Raw genomic sequence first — 6,687 nt, 5'->3', positions numbered from 1 at the left:
GCAAGCAAGCTGTTTGTTAGAGCTCAGCATATAACGAGCTGGGCATGGCAGTGTGCGGCTGTAATCCCGGTCAGTCCTCGAGAGCGTGGGGCAGGGAATTGTTCCTTCAGCCCTCGCTGAGCTGCCCGGAGACCCACGCCTCGAAACAGGAGGGGGGAGGGGGAGGAAGGAAACGGAACCCTCGTACATGATGGAAAACCTTTTTGTAGACATATTGTGAGAGAGTGGAATTTATAATATGGTTCATGTAGAATATCTAAGGGGCATATTTTACTTTTCTTATTATATATTTCAAATCCTTCGAGTTTTTCGTACTAATAGCACTTCTCACTTGGAATCTCAGTTTTCATCAGAACACTTCTTCATGTAGAGTTGATTAAATTTGAAATTGAGAAGTGGATACACATACCTAAATTGTTAAAAATAAATTTCCAGCAAATACATTTTTAGTTTCAGGGTTTTGGGGTTTTTCGTGTGTGTATGCTGGTACCGGAGGCTGAGCTCAGGACTTCTTGATCTTACTGTACTTCACTTTTTCACTCAAGGCTGGTGCTCTACTACTTGAGTCTTAGCTCCATTTCCAACTTTTTGCTGGTTAATTGGAAATAAGAGTCTCTTGGATTTGTCTGCCTGGGCTCCAGGCTTTGAGCTACAGTCTCAGATCTCAGCCTCCTGAGTAGCTAGGATTATAGGCATGAGCCATTAGTGCCTGGCTTTGTTTTCAATGTACATTTAAGTAAAATGAATAAAAAAATTCAGGGCTGGGAATGTGGCTTAGGGATAGAGCGCTTGCCTAGCATGCACGAAGCCCTGGGTTCGATTCCTCAGCACCACATACACAGAAAAAGCCAGAAGTGGTAGAGTGCTAGCCTTGAGCAAAAGAAGCTCAGGGACAGTGCCCAGGCCCTGAGAAGTCAAAAAAAATGTTTGTCATCAAGTTGTGTTTAAATTAAAGGGCTTGTGTATGAGCGGCTGCTGGCAGTGCTGTTCTAGCTGTCCTCTGTAAGGGTTCTCGCTTACAGATCACCCTGGGACAGCAACCTCGCCTCCTTCTGCCTTGCTCACATTTCCATTACCAGAAGCCAGGGACTCATACCTATAGTTGTAGCTATTTAGGAGACTGACAGATGAGATTCTCAGTTTGAAACCAACTCAGGCAGAAAAATCTGAGAGAATCCCATCTCCACATAGCCCCAAATGATAGCACTGGTGGCGCGGGCTTGTAATCTTAGCTAATCTATCTTTTGTTTATTTATTGCAGCCCTCCCTCCCCTCTACTTCTTGCTAGGTGAAAGTCTCCTGAAAGCCAGTATCTTTGTTTTGATTGCTGATATATCCCAAACCTGGAACAGTGCTCAGCCCACAGTAGATGTTCTCTAAACGTGTGTGAATGAAGCTTATTGCATGCTAAAGACTTGTTGAAGATCTTTATAAATATATAATGAAGTAAGGAGACTGGGTTTAAGGAAAAGGCCTTGATAATAGAGGGCATTCTTTAGTTTACACATGCTTTTTAACTTGGTGAGTTCCAGAAAAGTCTTACTCTCCCTAGATGATTGGTTCTTGATCTCCCTTGATTGTGTCCACATTTGATTTGTTTTGGCTTGTATGTATTTAATGTCTTTGTTGGGTTTGAGTGTATTTACTTTGGTTGTGTTCACAGCTCGTTTGCTTTCTGCTTGGTTAAGGTGAACTCCATGCACGTTGTGTGGTTTGGGGTCTATAATCTGTCTGTTAGTTGCACTCAGGGCTGGAGGGCTTTGTGACTGGAGGACCCTTTGCCACCCACTAGTGCTCCAATAGGCTCTAAACTTGGCCTTTCAAGCGGTGATTGGTTGCTCTTTTCTCATGACCGGATGGACCATACAGCAATACTCGATTCAAGGTATAATTCAGAAAGAATTGAAAACATGACTTGCTGTCTCTGTTAAATGCATCTAGAGTGCATTCTCTGCACTTCATACTCTTTTAAGCTGGGAGCAGCAGGGAAATGAATGAGGAGTGCCCCCCCCCAAAAAAAAGCTTATTTGAGAAGATAGATTCATAGAAAGAAGGGAAAATGCAAAAGGATGGATCTATTGTGAAGACTAGAAAGTTGTCTTAAAATACCCTTGAGGACATCTCCAAGGATGATTTGGGTAATTACATGCTTATATATCATTGGCTAATTGACAATGAATTGAGGAGCACAGTACATATGGGGGAAACTTTAGAGGACACTGGACACAGGAAGCTACAAGGAGGGGCTCTGCCACCTGCGCCCCAAGACACTGAGCCGGCCTTTGATATCACCCTTGCAAGAGACCACACTGAGGGTGGCGACGGCAGTCTCTCCGGTACCCGAGTGGTTACAGTGCTGGTGAGAAACCATGGGCCAGAAGGGAGCTTTTGCTGAACTGGAAATCGACTTCCTTCGGAAACTCCCATGCTCACCAGTGCTACACATCCTCATCTTTCCAGGTAGCCGCTGCTTTCAAGTTGAAGTAATCTTCTTTGAGTATTTACATCGTAGGCTTGTCTTCCTCAGAGCTATCGCGTAGTTCTGGTGTGGAAGTGGAGGTACCGTGTTGGGATACTGCCCTCTGGCGGTCATGGGCCTTCACAACGTCCATGGTGATACTCGGGGTTCCTTACTGGGGTGATCTGCCTTGTGCTTTAGGTCAGTACGACACGTGCACTGTGCATTCATTCACCTATCATCACTGTAGACTCCTCTGGACCACACCACTCTCCTGTAAGCGCGTCCTTGGCCATTGAAACATTGCAGACACTTTTCTTTGGGAACAAAGAGATACTTCATCTTCCCCAAATGAAGGCAAGATATTTTGTTGTTGATTGTTAAAATTCATCCAAATTCTTATTTTTTTTCCTTTTTGAAAACGAACCCTTCATAGCCAGTAATGATAACTAAATACTGGAGAGAAAAATCAAACAATAGTAACTTATGAAAGTCAAAGCATGTTGCAGCACATGAAACATAATCTCTTAATTTTATCCTACTGAGATGTCACATTGTTTCATGAACTCCCAAACAACACAGATACTTAGAAAAGATCTATGTAGCCTCTTACTCCTTGTTTGTGTTTGTTTATTACTATCTGCAGACTGTGTGAATGCTGAAAATTTCTCCCTGTTTCTGGGACATGTAACAGTGACAAGAGTACTAGCAAAGCTTTAGGTTCGAAACTCTGGGTTCAATCTCAGCACCAAAAATGTTTTTAACGTCCACAGTAGTATCAGCAGGTACTGGACTGATGCTTTATGGGATAAATAAAAATAGTAATAGAGAAATAGTAGTTATTTGTGCTGTGCCTTTGTGCAGATATTTCTTTTAACAGTATCCCTACACAACTTTATTTGAAACTATGCTGAGCTTATTGACCTGACAATTTCTCTTTCTCTGTATGTATTCTTAGTGTTTGTAAGCTGAGCTTTTTTTTAAAAAAAATAGTTTACATTAGTTATGTAAGGGGGATTTCATTATTACATTTCCACACATGTTTACAATATGTCCCAAACAGTTTCCTAAAATGAACTTTTTTGGTTTTGTGTTTATTTTTTAGACAAGATCTGGAGCTGGGCTGGGGATATGGCCGAGCGGCAAGAGTGCCTGCCTCGTATACATGAGGCCCTGGGTTCAATTCCCCAGCACCACATATACAGAAAACGGCCAGAAGCGGCGCTGTGGCTCAAGTGGCAGAGTGCTAGCCTTGAGCAAAAAGAAGCCAGGGACAGTGCTCAGGCCCTGAGTCCAAGCCCCAGGACTGGCCAAAAAAAAAAAAAAAAAAAGATCTGGAGCTATCTAAAATGGTATATTAGGAGATTGTAACTAAAGTCTCATTTGTTGATGATATACCAGTAGTAATGATCAGGTTCATTAATAAATGACACAGAGGCATTTACCACTGTACTATAGACATAACCACATGACAAAAAAAATCAATTGCACAGTGTATAGCAGAGCACCACAAAGTATTTCATCTCCCTTTCACAAATCTAGTTAAGGAATTCACAACACCTTGATTTCTGGGGATTACAATAGGGCCCACTGTGGTGGTTCTTTGTGGTCCAAAGCTTTCAATTTATTGAGCTGGCCTTCAGACAACCTTCTTTGGTTGAAAGAAAAAAAGTGTCATTTTTTAAAGTAAGAGTTTTTTGTTTGTTTTTTTGCCTGGGGCTTGAACTCCGGGCCTGGGCACTGTCCCTGAGCTTCTTTTGCTCAAGACTAGCGCTCCACCACTTGAGCGACTGTGCCACTTCCTAAAGTCAGTATTTTTATAGTGCACACAGTAGCTTCTAGGAAGGTTATATCTCTTGCATCAGATATAAAATTTATTGTATGCAGCAATCGTATTAATAAGTGTACACTCAGAAATAGTGATATTTTAACTGTAGGTAAAGCTCAGTGGTAAAGCACTTACCTACCATGGAGAAGGTCCATAATTTAATGCCTGGTACCCTCCCCCCACCTCCCACCCCCAAAAAAGAAAGATTTATTGAAGCCTTATATTCTCTAACTCTGATCTTTTGGTAGCAGACTTATCATTTAGGAGCTGTTATACTTTTTAACTGCTACCTTCTCCTGAATGGAGTACTGCAGTATTAGTAGTACAATTTTGATAGCAGAGAAAGCTATTTTAGCATAATACTAGAAGATAAATCCAAGATTCTCAGCAAAACAAAAGTCGAACCTAAGCCAGGCACTGGTGGCTCATGCCTGTAACCCTAGTTACTCAGATGCTGAGATCTGAATTCAGCCAAGGTAGAAAAATCCCCAAGACTATCTCCAATTAGAAAAAAACTGGGAGCAGAGGTGTGGCTCAGGTGGTAGAGCACCAGATGATTCAAGCCCCAGTAATAGCATGCATGTGCGCGCTCATGTGCGTGCACGCACATACATACACACAATCAAACATGAAGGGAAAATACAGAAATAAGAAATCATTACTAGTCAAAATGGAGAGCAAGTAAAGGCTTATTTCATTGAGGGTTGTCCTTATTCTAAATGACCTAGCTAACAGTTGATGGTCATTGAATTGTTGTAAACTTTTGCTCTATCTGTCATCTCTTAAGTATTATCTTTGGTAAGTTTGGCTCCTTGGACAACTCTAGTTCCACACTGCTGAGAAGAAGTGCATGTCCCAGTGAGAATAACAACACAAACGGAAGTATCACTGACAGAAGCCAGTTACTGCAGATGAGAATGGCAGACTGTGTATTATCAGATGTCAAAAGGAAGGTATCTAGCTAGGTTGTCTGTAATTCTAGTATTGGGGGAGGGGGCAACGATCTTGAATTTGAGGCAAACTTGGGCTTTGTAGGGAAATCTTTTTTTTTATTGTAAAGGTGATGTACAGAGGGGTTACAGTTATGTAAGTAAGGTAATGAGTACATTTCTTTTTGAACAGTGTTTCCCCTCCCTCCTTTTCTCTTGCTTTCCCTCTCCCCTCCCCCCAAGTTGTAAAGTTCATTTCTAACATAGTGTCTAGTGAGTATCACCGTTGCGTTGGTTCACCCTTTGTCCCACCATTTCTGTGCTTCCCTTTTTCTTCATCTTGTATATAAGTTTATCTGATTTGGGGAAATCTTGCCTCAATTTTTTTTTACCAAGTGAGGGTGTGAATTAGTGCACAAAACTATGCCATTACATATGCTACAGCTTTGCCTTATACTGGACACTGAGTGGAGTTTAACATTCTAGATGCTTCCCTTGTTCTGCATCTAGTTCCTGCCTACCACCCAGAATTACCACTTTTAGTAACATAAATGGGTTTTGCTTGATTTTTGTACTCTATATAAACTATGTAGCATATACCTTGTGCAAAATTTTGCTCGTAAGATTTATTCAAATTGTTATACATCATTAGAGTTTGTTCATCTTAATACAACATAAAATCCTGTTGTATAAACTATTTCAGTTTGTCCATTCTCCTGGTAGGAATTGGGATGGTCTTCACTTTGGACTATTGTGGATAATACTGCTACCAACATCTGTTAATATATTTTAATGAAAACATGCATACATTTCCTAGGACCTCCTGAGATTCTTTTTTTAATCTGTAGCCGATGAACCCCTACGTGTTGCTTAGCATTACTGCAGGTGCCCTTGCGTGTTGCATGAACCTCACTTGGTGAGGACTGCTACAGCTGTGGGCGTCACCGGCCCCTTCTCTCCTGGGGTTCTCACAGCACACGGCCTACGCCTAAGATCGGCATGGCATCCAGATTAAGTATGCACGCTTGTGTGTTCGACTGTGAGTCTTCTCTGCACTTTGTTTTACTTGCCTGTATGCCTGGCCCATTACCTGAAATGCTGTAAGCTGGTTGAATGAATGAATGGCAGCAGCCATGGCCGTTACAGGAGGGAGGAAGCCCTGTCAGTCCCCTGAGCCCTGGAGCCAATGTGCAGCTGTGCTTCACTCTGACATCCCATGTCAAGGGCCGACAGTGGGAAATGATTTTTTTCTGAGGAAGCTCAGCACTGTGGCTGGACTTGCTGCGTATCTACAAGGACTTGCTGGTGGCTTTACCAGCCTCTTAGAGATTTAAAGTGTTAACAGCAGTCATTCCAAAGCATAGTGTGGGGGCCAGATATAAATAACAGAACACAAATGGGGTAATGTGCCTCTGCCAAGCTGCTGCTGGGGTGTTTATAAAAAGACAAGCATTCACTTCTCAGCACTCACG

Source organism: Perognathus longimembris, unplaced genomic scaffold (assembly GCF_023159225.1).
Source record: "Perognathus longimembris pacificus isolate PPM17 unplaced genomic scaffold, ASM2315922v1 HiC_scaffold_5664, whole genome shotgun sequence".
NCBI lineage: Eukaryota > Metazoa > Chordata > Mammalia > Rodentia > Heteromyidae > Perognathus > Perognathus longimembris.
This window is presented reverse-complemented; position numbering follows the sequence as displayed.